The sequence below is a fragment of the Grampus griseus genome (assembly GCF_964374135.1).
Source record: "Grampus griseus genome assembly, chromosome: 15".
Taxonomy (NCBI): Eukaryota; Metazoa; Chordata; class Mammalia; order Artiodactyla; family Delphinidae; genus Grampus; species Grampus griseus.
The window spans coordinates 58373487-58387383 of NC_139009.1; the positions used below are offsets into that span (position 1 = coordinate 58373487).

A 13897-nucleotide genomic window follows, 5' to 3' on the forward strand; every position below is an offset into this window, starting at 1 on the left:
TAAAAGTATGAAATCAGAACACTCCCTAACACCATACACAAAAGTAAACTCCAAATGGATTAAAGACCTAAATGTAAGGCCAGACACTATCAAACTCTTAGAGGAAAACATAGGCAGAATACTCTATGACATAAATCACAGCAAGATCCTTTTTGACCCACCTCCTAGAGAAATGGAAATAAAAACAAAAATAAACAAATGGGACCTAATGAAACTTCAAAGCTTTTGCACAGCAAAGGGAGCCATAAACAAGACCAAAAAACCCTCCGAATGGGACAAAATATTTGCAACCCTCCGAATGGGAGAAAATATTCGCAGATGAAGCAACTGACAAAGGATAAATCTCCAAAATTTACAAGCAGCTCATGCCTCTCAACATCAAAAAGACAAACAACCCAATCCAAAAATGGGCAGAAGAACTAAATAGACATTTCTCCAAAGAAGACATACAGATTGCCAACAAACACATGAAAGAATGCTCAACATCATTAATCATTAGAGAAATGCAAATCAAAACTACAATGAGCTATCACCTCACACCGGTCAGAATGGCCATCATCAAAAAATCTGCCAACAATAAATGCTGGAGAGGGTGTGGAGAAAAGGGAACCCTCTTGCACTGTTGGTGGGAATGTAAATTGATACAGCCACTATGGAGAACAGTATGGAGGTTCCTTAAAAAAACTAAAAATAGAACTACCATGCGACCCAGCAATCCCACTACCTGGCATATACCCAGAGAAAACCATAATTCAAAAAGAGTCATGTACCACAATGTTCATTGCAACTCTATTTACAATATCCAGGACATGGAAGCAACCTAAGTGTCCATCAACAGAGGAATGGATAAAGAAGATGTGGCACATATATACAATGGAATATTACTCAGCCATAAAAAGAAATGAAATTGAGTTATTTGTAGTGAGCTGGATGGACCTAGCGTCTATCACACACATCTATTCCTTACTTTCTGAAGTAAGTCAGAAAGAGAAAAACAATTACTGTATGCTAACACATATATATGGAATCTAAGGGGAAAAAAATGGTTCTGAAGAACCTAGGGGCAGGATGGGAATCAAGACACAGACCTACTAGAGAATGGACTCGAGGACACTGGGAAGGGGAGGGGGAAGGGTAAGCTGGGACAAAGTGAGAGAGTGCCATGGACATATATACACTACCAAACATATAATAGATAGCTAGTGGGAAGCAGCCACATAGCACAGGGAGATCAGCTCAGTGCTTTGTGGCCACCTGGAGAGGTGGGATAGGGAGGGTGGGAGGGAGGGAGACGCAAGAGGGAAGAGATATGGGAACATATGTATATGTATATGTATAGCTGATTCACTTTGTTATAAAGCAGAAACTAACACACCATTGTAAAGCAATTATACTCCAATAAAGATGTTAAAGATATATATATATGTATATACATGATATATGTTATATATATATCATATATATATGATAAATGCTTTATAAACTTCAAAGCGATTCATAGATGTAAAGAACTATCATTATTCAATTATTTCCCCCCATCATACCCATTCCTACTGTGTTTGGCTTGGGAATATAAAATGAGTACTACAAGCCCTAGGCGTCTATAGTCTATTCCAAGTACCAGTGATATAAAGAGATTATTATAAGGTATATATCCAAAATAGTGTAATTATAAACAGAGACTTGAACACATACTTGTATACCAATGTTCGTAGAAGCATTATTCACAGCAGCCAAGAGGTAGAAACAACTGAAGTGTCCATCCACAGATGAATGGGTGATCAAATGTGGTATGTACATACAATGGAACATTATTCTGCCAAGAAGAGGAATGAAGTTCTGATACATGGATAAACTTCAAACACATTATGCTAAGTGAAATCAGCCAGACACAAAAAGACAAAAACTGTATGATTCTGCTTACATGAAACTTCTAAAATAGGCAAATTCATAGAGACAGAAAGTAGGTTAGAGGGTACCAGAGGCTGGAGATGAGGTTGAGATCGGTGAGTTGTTGCTTAATGGGTACAGAATTTCTGTTTGGGGTGGTGAAAAATTTTGGAAATAGTGGTGATGGTTGCACAACACTGTACTTAATTAATGCCACTGAATTGTACACTTAAAAATGGTTAAGATGGGGCTTCCCTGGTGGCGCAGTGGTTGAGAGTCCGCCTGCCGATGCAGGGGACACGGGTTCGTGCCCCGGTCCGGGAAGATTCCACATGCCGTGGAGCGGCTGGGCCCATGAGCCATGGCCGCTGAGCCTGCACCTCCAGAGCCTGTGCTCCACGATGGGAGAGGCCACAAAAGTGAGAGGCCACAAAAGTGAGAGGCCAGCATACTGCAAAAAAAAAAGGTTAAGATGGCAAGTTTTGTTTTATATATTTTACCATAATAAAAACGAATAAATAAATAAATGGGCGGCTCCCCTGGATGCACAGTGGTTAAGAATCCGCCTGCCAATGCAGGGGACTTGGGTTCAGTCCCTGGTCCAGGATCCACATGCCGTGGAGCAACTAAGCCCAGAAGCCACAACTACTGAGCCTGTGTGCCACAACTACTGAAGCCCATGCTCCTAGAGCCTGTGCTCTGCAACAAGAGAAGCCACCACAGGACTTCCCTGGCAGTCCAGTGGTTAAGATTTCGCCTTTCAATGCAGGGGGTGCGGGTTCGATCTCTGGTCAGGGAGCCAAGATTCCACATGCCTCGTGGCCATAAAACAGAAGCAATATTGTAAAAAATTCAATAATGACTTTAAAAAATGGATCAGATTAAAAAAAAATAGAAAATAAATAAGAGAAGCCACTGCAATGAGAAGCCTGCGCACTGCAACAAAGAGTAGCCCCCACTCAACGCAACTAGAGAAAGCCCTCACGCAGCAATGAGGACCCAGCGCAACCAAAAATAAATAAATAAAAATTAAATTAAATTAAAAGTAAATAAATAAACAAATGGGTTCAAGTTCAACGAAAGACAGCAGAAAAAAACAACAGAGCAAACCTAAAGAAAGTATAATAAAAATAGTAAGAATAAAAGCAGAAATTAATGAAATAGAAAACAAAGAAACAATAGAGAAAATCAAATCAGCCAAAAGCCGATTCGGTGGAAGAGGAAAGCTAATAAGACAATAAATATAAACAACCAAATAAAAAGAAGTAATTATAACAAAATGTGATAAGTGCTAAAAGTGATTCACTCATAAAAATGCTATGAAGAAACTCCTAAATGCAAAGGGAAGTAGAGGTCTTCACAAAGACAAGCTTTTTGAACTGTGAACTTGGGAGAGAAGTTTTCTAGGGCACTGTGTGTGTGTGTGTGTGTGTGTGTGTGTGTGTGTCTTCCAGGCAGAGAGACTCTTGTTCTAAACATCATTGTAACTCCTTCCTAGCCCAGCGTCTCAAATCAGGGTGCTTAAGGAATGTTTGCTAAATGAATAAACATCTTCTTTGTCTTATTCTCCAATGTGTCTTTTGTCTGTCCAGGGATTTTAAAATGTAAAATTTCCTTAGCCCCTTACCTATAACTTTCAAATTTGTCCATTCTACAGTCTTTCATGGCAAAGCAGTGTGATGCTATTTTCCTAAAGACCCTACGTTAGAGGCTCACAACATTTATTCTGTTTCACCTGGAAACACCTTGGCCTGAATAGAAATGGTAGTGCCTGTTGGAAAGAAAACTGAAATTCACGTGTAACAGTGGGTGCCGAACTACCTTAAGCATACATATGAGGGTGGGATGTGCCCATCTTCTGCCCCAGCTTTGGGGCATTGGTGTTTGCTGTGGGCATTTTAGGTGCCAAGAGAAGGTTCTATGGCTGCATCGGGGCTGCAGTCATGGTTGTGCAGGTTGTCCACTGCACAAGAGCTCCTGGCAGAGGTGGTGAGGAGGGCTGAGATACAGCCTGTATTCCACTTACCAGGCTGTGCACCCTGGGGCTTTGTCCACCCAGATGAAAGAACGCTTTTTTAATCTGGCACAAATGCATCAGTGAGTAGGGGCTACTTGCAGGCCTATGTCCTTGGCTGTCATCACTGTGCTGTTCCAGCTAGGAGAAGAGTCATGCCTGAGAGTCTCCCTGTCCCTGAAAGTCTTCCTTTCAAAAGAGCTCCCTCGGGCTTCCCTGGTGGCGCAGTGGTTGAGAGTCCGCCTGCCGATGCAGGGAACACGGGTTCGTACCCTGGTCCGGGAAGATCCCACATACCGCAGAGCGGCTGGGCCCATAAGCCATGGCCGCTGAGCCTGCGCTTCCGGATCCTGGGCTCCGCAACGGGAGAGGTCACAACAGTGAGAGGCCGGCATAACGCAAAAAAAAAAAAAAAAAAAGCTCCCTCAATTCTCTTCAGCCTCAAAGTATCTTTTCAGAGGATCTTCTCAAGCCCTTTGGTGGGTGACTAACGCATCACTGGCAATCCACGGATGGAGAATTATCCTCTGCCAGGAGACCTTCTGAGTTCCGTAAAAAGGCAAAGATAAGCTCATTTCCCCCATGCTTCTTGTAGTCCTGCAGTTGCTTCTCCTGCCACAAGATGGCAACCTCCCCCAAGTACTATAAAGAGACTTCACTGAGGACTAAAGTGGGGAGACAGAGGAAGTGGGGATGCAGGGGCTGCCTGTGTAGAACGGACTTTAGTTTGATACCAGCCTTTTTTTTATTATGTGATTTGGGAAATACCTTATCATCCTGTCATGTAATTTTATTAAATGGAGTAACAGTTTCACAGCACTCACCAAGCTCATATAGAGCCTCTTCTCTTTTTCTTGTTCGTCTGGATATATTTCAATCCACAGATGTTTAAATCCAGGAGACACAGGTCAAGGCATAGGGAACACAGTTCCCTGAAAACTAGTATTTCTGGGAAATACTACAAGGCCTTATTGATAACATCATGGGGTGTTGGTTTCATAAATTCTGATTCCAGGCAACCAATAGCTATTAATCATTTTAGCATTCTTCTTTTTTAATTGGGGCATAATTTACATTATATTTAAAAGTATAATTTTTTTTAAGGAGAAGGTTTTTTTAGTCAAGTTTTCATTATGATTTTTCATTTAACTATAGTTAATTTACAATATTGTGTTAGTTTCAAGTGTACAACAAAGTGATTCAGTTATACATATATATATATTTTGATTCTTTTCTGTTATAAGTTATTATAAGACATTGAATATAGTTCCCTGTGCTTGTTTACCTATTTTATATAAAGTGGTGTGTATATGTTACTCCTAAACTCCTAATTTATCCCCCCATCCCTGCTTAAAGACAAAATTTTTAAGTGTAATGTTCAGTGTGTTTTAATAAATATATATGCCAGTGTAACCACCACCCCAATTAGGATATAGAACGTATCCTTCATGATGGTAAGGTCTCTTGTCTGCCTTCAAAGTCAACCCCCAAGACCTGAAGAAGACTTAAGGCCCAGGGGAGTGCAAACAGTGGGTTGAGCAGGGAGTATGTGGCCTTGAGGATAGCGTGCATTATAAGAAATTAAATAGAATTCTTTTTTTTAAACATCTTTATTGGAGTATAATTGTTTTACAGTGTTGTGTTAGCTTCTGTTATATAGCAAAATGATTCAGCTATACATATACATATATCCCCATATCCCCTTCCTCTTGCGTCTCTCTCCCATCCTCCATATCCCACCTCTCTAGGTGGTCACAAAGCACCGAGATGATATCCCTGTGCTATGCGGCTGCTTCCCACTAGCTAGCTATTTTACATCTGGTAGCGTGTATATGTCCATGCTACTCTCTCACTTCATCCCAGCTTCCCCCTCCCCGTGTTCTCAGGTCCATTCTCTACGTCTGCATCTTCATTCCTGTCCTGGACCTAGGTTCTTCAGAACCTCTTTGTTTTTGTTTTTGGATTCCATATATATGTGTTAGCATACGGTATTTGTTTTTCACTTTCTGACTTACTTCACTCTGTATGACAGTCTCGAGGTCCATCCACCACATTACAAATAACTCAATTTCATTTCTTTTTATGGCTGAGTAATATTCCATTGTGTATATGGGCCACATCTTTATCCATTCATCTGTCAATGGACACTTAGATTGCTTCCATGTCCTGGATATTGTAAATGGAGTTGTAATGAACATTGTGGTACATGACTATTTTTGAATTATGGTTTTCTCAGGATATATGCCCAGTAGTGGGATTGCTGGGTCATATGGTAGTTCTATTTTTAGTTTTTTAGGGAACCTCCATACTGTTCTCCATAGTGGTTGTATCAATTTACATTCCCACCAACAGTGTAGGAGGGTTCCCTTTTCTCCACACCCTCTCCAGCATTTATTGTTTGTAGATTTTTTGATGATGGCCATTCTGACCGGTGTGAGGTGATAGCTCATTGTAGCTTTGATTTGCATTTCTCTAATAATTAGTGATGTCGAGCAGCTTTTGATGTGCTTCCTGGCAATCTGTATATCTTCTTTGGAGAAATGCCTATTTAGATCTTCTGCCCATTTTTGGATTGGGTTGTTTGTTTTTTGATATGGAGCTGCATAAGCTGCTTGTATATTTTGAGGATTAATCCTTTGTCAGTTGCTTCGTTTGCAAATATTTTCTACCATTCTGAGGGTTGTCTTTTTGTCTTGTTTATGGTTTCTTGTGCTGTGCAAAAGTTTTTAAATTTCATTTGGTCCCACTTGTTAATTTTTCTTTTTATTTCCACTCTCTAGGAGGTGGGTCAGAAAGGATCTTGCTGTGATTTATGTCATAGTTGACATGTCTCCTTAGTCCCAATTAATCTGGGATCATTCTTCAGTCTTACTTTGTCTTTTATGACCTTAACACTTTCGACGAGTACTGGTCAGTTATTCTGTAAAATGCCCTCAATTTGTATTTGTCTAATGTTCCCTCATGATTAAATTAAGGTCATGTATCTTTGGAGGAGTGATGTTGTATCCTTCTCAGTGCATAAGAGCAGGAGGAACATGATGTCAATTGTCTTCTCCGGAGTGATGTCAACTTTGATCACTTGGTTTAAGGTGATATCTGTCAGGTGTCTCTACCATAAAGTTACCATTTTTCCCTTTGTAGTTAGTAAATATCTAGTAAGATAGTACATAAATATTCTGTTTCTGGCCACTCTTTTACTCTAAAATGCTTTAAATTTATAGCATTATATATATATATATATATATATATATATATATATATATATACTTGTTATTAGTCCTCTTTTTGATATGTGTATTGTAAATATCATACCCTACTCTAAGACTTGCCTTTTCATGCTCTTCATGTCTTTTGATGAACAGAAGTTCTTAAGATTAATATTATTAAATTGACCATTTTCCCTGTATGATTAGAACTATTTGTATCCTACTTAAGAAATCTTTACCTATTCTAAAACATTGACTTGTCTTCTTCTAAAAACTTTATTGTTTTTTTTCTTTCATGTTTGGATCTACAGTCCATCTGCAATTGATTCTCTTTTAGGTAACACCAAGATTCATTATTTTTTCATATGCTGTAAATTGACCCATCACCATTCATGGAAAATGAATGGTGCACTTTCCCCACTGCACTGCTACCTTGGTTATAAATTAGGTGACTGTGTGGGTGAAGGTCTATTTTTGCCCTCTCTCTTCTGTTCCAGTTATCTATTTGTCTATCTTTGTGTGAGTGCCACACTGACTTAAGGACCATATTATTATTTTTTAAATTTTTAAATAAATTTATTATTTATTTTTGGCGGCGTTGGATCTTTGTTGCTGCGCGCAGGCTTTCTCTAGTTGCAGTGAGCAGGGGTGCACGGCCCTCTCATTGCAGTGGCTTCTCCTCTTGTGGAGCACAGGCTCTAGGTACACGGGCTCAGTAGTTGTGGCTCACGGGCTTAGTTGTTCCACGGCATGTGTGATCTTCCCAGACCAGGGATCGAACCCGTGTCCCCTGCATTGGCAGGTGAATTCTTAACCACTGTGCCACCAGGGAAGTCACAGGACCTTATTATTAAGTCTTGATATCTTTATACTTCTAGATTTCATCTTCTTCAGCATAGACTTTGCTTTCTAATTAGTGTTTTTGTTTTCTTTGGATAATACCCAGGAGTGGAATTACGGGGTCATATGGTAGTTCTAGTTTTAATTTTTTGAGGACTGTCCATACTATTTTCCGTAGTGGCTGCACCAATTGACATTCCCACCAATAGTACATGAGGGATCCTTTTTCTCCACATCCTCGGCAACACTTGTTACTTGTTATTTGTTGTCCTTTTGATAATAACCATTCTGACAGGTGTGAGGTGATTTCCCACTGTGGTTTTGATATGCACACCCCTGGTGATTAGCCATGTTGAGCATCATTTCACGTGCTCATTGGCCATCTGTATTTCTTCTTTGGAAAAATGTCTGTTCAGATCCTCTGCCTATTTTTTAATTGGATTGCTGTTGTTGTTGTTGTTGTTTTGATATTGAGTTGTATGAGTTCTTTGTATATTTTGCATATTAACCCTTATCAGATATATTGCTTGCAAATATCTTCTCCTATTTAGCATGTGGCCTTTTAATTTTGTTGATAGTTTCCTTCATTGTGCAAAAGATTTTAGTTTGATATAGTCCCATTTGTTTATTTTTGCTTTTGTTTCCCTTGCATGAGGAGACATATCCAAAAAAATATTGCTAAGACTGATGTCAAAGAGTGCACTGCCTATGTTTCCTTGTAGATGTTTTCTGGTTTTACATTAAGTCCTTAATTTATTTTTTTAATTAATTAATTAATTTACTTTTGGCTGCATTGGGTCTTCGTTGGGTTGCATGGGCTTCTCATTGCAGTGGCTTCTCTCGTTGCAGAGCACGGGCTCTAGGCTTGAGGGCTTTAGTAGTTGTGGCTCTCGGGCTCTAGAGCACAGGCTCAGTTGTAGCACACGGGCATAGTTGCTCCCCGGCATGTGGGATCTTCCTGGACCAGGGCTCAAACCCATGTCCCCCGCATTGGCAGGCGGATTCTTAACCACTGCACCACCTGGGAAGCCCCCTTAATTCATTTTGAATTTATTTTTGTGCATGGTGTGAGAGAGTAGTCCAGTTTGATTCTTTTGCATATAGCTGTCCAGTTTTCCCAGCACCACTTATTGAAGAAGCTGTCTTTTCCCCATTGTATATTCTTGCCTCTTTTGTCATAGATTAATTGCCCATATAAGTGTGTGTTCGTTTCTGGGCTTTCTATTCAGTTCCATGGATCTATGTGTATGTTTTTGTGCCGTTTTGATGACAGTAGCTTTGTAATACAGTATAGTCTGAAATCAGGGAAAATGACACCTCCAGCTTTGTTCTCCTTTCTCAAGATTGTTTTGACTATTTGTGGTCTTTTGTGTTTTCATACAAAGTTTAGAATTATTTTGTTCCAGATCTGTCAAAAGTGTCATTGGTATTTTAACAGGGATTGCATTGAATCTGTATATTGCCTTGGGTAGTATGGACATTTTAAGAATATTAATTCTTCCAATCCAAGAACACGATATGTCTTTCCATCTATTTGTGTCATCCTCAATTTCTTTCATCAATGTCTTATAGTTTTCTGAGTACAGGTCTTTTACCTCCTTAGTTAGATTTATTCCTAGGTATTTTATTTATTTGATATGATTGTAAATGGGATTGTTTCCTTAATTTCTCTTTCAATATTTCATTGTTAATGTATAGAAACACAACAGATTTCTGTATATTAATTTTGTATCCTGTGGCTTTACCAAATTCACTGATGAGCTCTACCAGTTTTCTGGTGGTGTCTCGAGGATTTTCTATATATAGAATCATATCATCTGCAAACAGTGACAGTTTTATTTCTTCCTTTCCAATTTTGATTCCTTTTATTTATTTTTTCTTGTCTGATTGCTGTGGCTAGGACTTCCAATACTATGTTGAATAAAAGTGGTGAGAGTGGCATCTTTGTCTTGTTCCTAATCTTAAAGGAAATGCTTTCAGCTTTTCACCATTGAGTGTGAAGTTAGCTGTGTCTGATTTACTGCGTTTACTGTATATTTGCCTTTAACAATGAGCTTTTTCCTTTTGTGTGGCCTGTCTTTTCTTTTTCTCATAGAGAAGTCCCTTTAACATTTCTTGTAAAGCTGGTTTGGTGGTGCTGAAATCTTTTAGCTTTTGCCTTTATGTAAAACTTTTGATTTCTAAATCAAATCTGAATGAAAGCCTTGCCAGGTATTCTTGGTTGTAGGCTTTTCTCCTTCATCACTTGAAATATATCATCCCACTCCTTTCTGGCCTATAAAGTTTCTGCTGAAAAGTCAGATCATAGCCTTATGGGCATTCTCTTGTGTATAACTTGTTGCTTTTCCCCTGTTACTTTTAATATTCTCTATTTATTTTTAACTTTTGTCATTTTAATTACAATGTATATTGGTGTGGTCCTCTTTGCGTTGATCCTGTTTGGGACTCTGTTCTTCCTGGACCTGGTTGTCTGTTTCCTTTCCCAAGTTAGGGAAGTTTTCAGCTATTATGTCCTCAAATATATTATTTGCCCCTTTCTCTGTCTCTTCTCCTTCTGAGACCTCTACAGTGTGAATGTTAGTAGGCCTAATATTGTCTCAGAGATCTCTTAAATCTCAGTGATCTCCTCATTTATTTTAATTCTTTTTTCTTTTTCCTGTTCAGCTTCAGCGATTTCCACCACTCTGTCTTCCAGCTCACTGATCAATTCCTCTGTATCATTGAATCTACTATTGATTCTTTCACATGTTTTCTCCATTTCAGTTATTGTATTCTTCATCTCTGTTTGGTTGTTCTTTATATTTTCTAACTCTTGATTAAAAGCTTATAACTTCTCACTCTGATTACCCAATTTTTCCTGAGTTCTTTGGACGTCTGTTTGATCATAACCTTGAACCCTTTATCAGGTAGATTGCCTATCTCCACCTCACTTAGTTCTTCTTCAGGGACTTAATTTTGTTCCTTTGGAAAATATTTCTCTGTCACCTCATTTTGCCTAATTTGCTGTTTTTATTTCTATGTATTTGGTGGGTTGGTTATTTTTCCTGACCTTGAAGAAGTGCCCTTTTGTAGAAGACATCCTATGCATCCCAGGAGGGCACTCCCTTCTGGTCACCAGAACTGTTACTCTAAGAGTGTCCTCTATTTGGGCTGTGTGTGTCCTTCTCTTGTGATGAGCTGACTACTGTGGGCAGCCTGGTAGGTGTGGCTGGTCGCTGGTCTAGTTGGCTTTCAGGCCTGGCCTTGTGTGGAGGCTGCTGACCATTGGTGGGTGGGGGCTGGGTTACAAGCCTGCTGGCTGTGGGCCCTAGGGGTATAGTGCTGGCCCACAGTTGGGCATAGCCAGGTTCATGAGTGGGTGGTTGCAAGGCCAGGAGTCCCAGACCTAGTGTCAGCCTGCTGGTGGTTGGGATGGCTTCCTGACATGGCTGGCTGTGGGGTCCAAGGTGTCTTGGAGCTGGTGTCTGCCTGCTGATGGTCAGGGCTGGGTCCTGGGGCTAGTGTCAGCTCACTGGTGGGCAGAGCCTGTCCCAGGGTCCCTGGCTACAAGTCCCTATGGGTCCAGGGGGTAGTGCTGGTGCACTGGTGTTCATGACCAGGGCCAGGTGGTACTGTGGGCTCATGGAGTCTTAAGGCAGCAGCCTTGCTAGTGGATGGGGCTGTCTCTCCACACTGCTAGTTGCTTGGCCCTAGGTGTCCCAGTACTGTGCCAGCAGGCTAGTGAGTGAGGCCTGGACCTGGTGCTAATTAACAATGAGGATTCTAAAATGGTGCTTACTAACACCAGTGTCCACCTGGTAGAAGGAGTTCTCAAAAATGGCTGTCACCAATGTCTATGACCCCAGGGTGAGCCCCAGTTGCCTCCTGCCTCTCTGGGAGGCTCTCCAAGATCAGTAGGTAAGCCTGACCCAGGCTCGTTTTGAATTACTGCTTCTGCCCTGGGTCCCAGAGCATGTGAGATTTTGTGTGCATCCTTTAAGAATGGACTCTATTTCCCACAGCCCTCTGTCTCTCCTGAAAGTGAGCCCCGCTGGCCTTCAAAGCCAAATGTTCTGGGGGCTCATCTTGCTGGTGCAGGACCCCCAGGCTGGGGAGCCCTATGTGGAGCTCAGACCACTCACTTCTTGGGGAGAACCTCTGCAATTGTAATTATCTTCCCATTTGTGGGTTGCCCACCCGGGGGTGTGGGGCTTGACTATACCGTGTTTCCACCCCTCCTACTCATCTTGTTGTGGTTCCTTCTTTATATCTTTAGTTGTAGAAGATCTTTTCTGGTAGATTCCAGTCTTTCTCATCAACAGGTGCTCTGTAAATAGTAATTTTGGTGTGCCCATAGGAGGAAGTGAGCTCAGGGTCTTCCTACTCTGCCATCTTGGCCACCCTGAGTCTTGTATGTTGTACTATGCCATTTTATGTAAGGAACTTAAGCATCCAGGGATTTTGGTGTCAGTGGGGGGGGGGGGGTCTTGGTACCAATTCCCCATGGATACCAAGGGACAGCTGTATAGAAAAATGGATGATCATGCTAGCTCTCACCCTATACTATTTGCAGCTGCTGTGTTTTTGTGATAGCTGACTTACCTGCAATCACTTCAGAGCTGTCCACGTTCATCTGGGGTATTTGCAAAAACAAATGAGACCATGATGACTCCTATGATCAGAGCTAATTTTCATAATGATGGTTTGATTTTATGAGGCATATATGTGAGCTGCAGGACAGCAGCAGGAAAAGTACAAGCTAGAAGAGCAGACGCTTAAAAAAAAAAAAAAAGGTCAACAATCTTGAAAGAAAATTACCTTCCTCATCAGCTGCCAGGCTTCTGAGTGGGGTGAAACGTGGACATGGGCACTTCCCTGGAGCCAGTGATCTACAAATGCATTGTTATTTGCTTGTCAAACTTTGCTAAAGTTTATACTGTTGTAATGCAAGTGATTAACCTCTCTGAGGTCAAATCAGCTTTCTCTTTTGGTTGAGCTGCAGCATCTTATGGTAGCCAAAATAGGTTTTGGAGAAGAAGAGAAAAAAGACATTCCTCTTTTGGGTCATTGAAAAAGGAAAACAGCAAGTGCTGCACGTTTTTCTTTGATACATTTCTGGTAGAATTAGACTATCTCCTGATGGGGAATGGGGTTCATAGAGGATTCATCACCACTGCTTACGATGTCTGTCTGTTAGGCAAACATAAATTTCTGAGATCCTAATATCTAAAAATGAGATAAGTTGGGCAATACCTCTTTCCAAACACCAATTCATTGAATAAATATTATTACAGTACCAAAAGAGGACCTAATCCAAAGTTTGTACTAATGTAGGCATGTTGCTCATCTGCTGCCATGTTATGCCTTAAATTTCTTGAAGGAGCCCAGGCTGGAAGTGAAGCAAGTTGCAGTGTCACCTTCTCCATGGAGGCAGTGATCTGCTGGCTCAGGTTTGAGGAGGTGGGAAAAAGGGAAGTCCAATGCTAATCACTGAAGGTAGAACTGTCACTACCATTGGGCAGGGGTGTCGCCAAGCAGACTTGTTTTTCTGTCTGTTTTCTTATCACTGTTCTTTCCCTTACCTTCAATTTAGCAGGTTGGAAACAGAGATCTTCTTAATTTTTTAAATTTTATTTTGTTTTTAAAGTGAGGTATAATTGACATATGACATTATATTATCAATACTTTCAGGCATACAGCATAATGATTCAGTATTTATATACATTGTGACAGAATCACCACAATAAGTCTAGTTAACATCCATCACCACACAGTTACAGAAATTTTCTTTTCTTTTCTTTTTTTCTTGTGATGAGGACTTTTAAGATCTACTCTCTTAGCAGCTTTCCAACATGTACTGTAGTATTATTAACTACAATCGCCATGCTGTACATTACATGCCCATGATTTTATTTTATAGCCAGATATTTGTAGCTTTTGACACCCTTCACCCATTTTGACCTGCTCG

At 40.5% G+C, this 13897-nt stretch overlaps 1 pseudogene across 1 annotated transcript in view; it reads right to left on the reverse strand.

Annotated features, from left to right (window-relative positions):
• The window catches only part of LOC309834114 (elongation factor 1-alpha 1-like), a 43642-nt pseudogene extending 31080 nt beyond the window's left edge, over nt 1-12562 (reverse strand). Inside the window, exon 1 of the transcript in view lies at nt 12532-12562. The product of the transcript in view is annotated as an elongation factor 1-alpha 1-like (transcript). The remainder of the gene's footprint in view (nt 1-12531) is intronic.
• Nucleotides 12563-13897: the final 1335 nt, after the last annotated feature.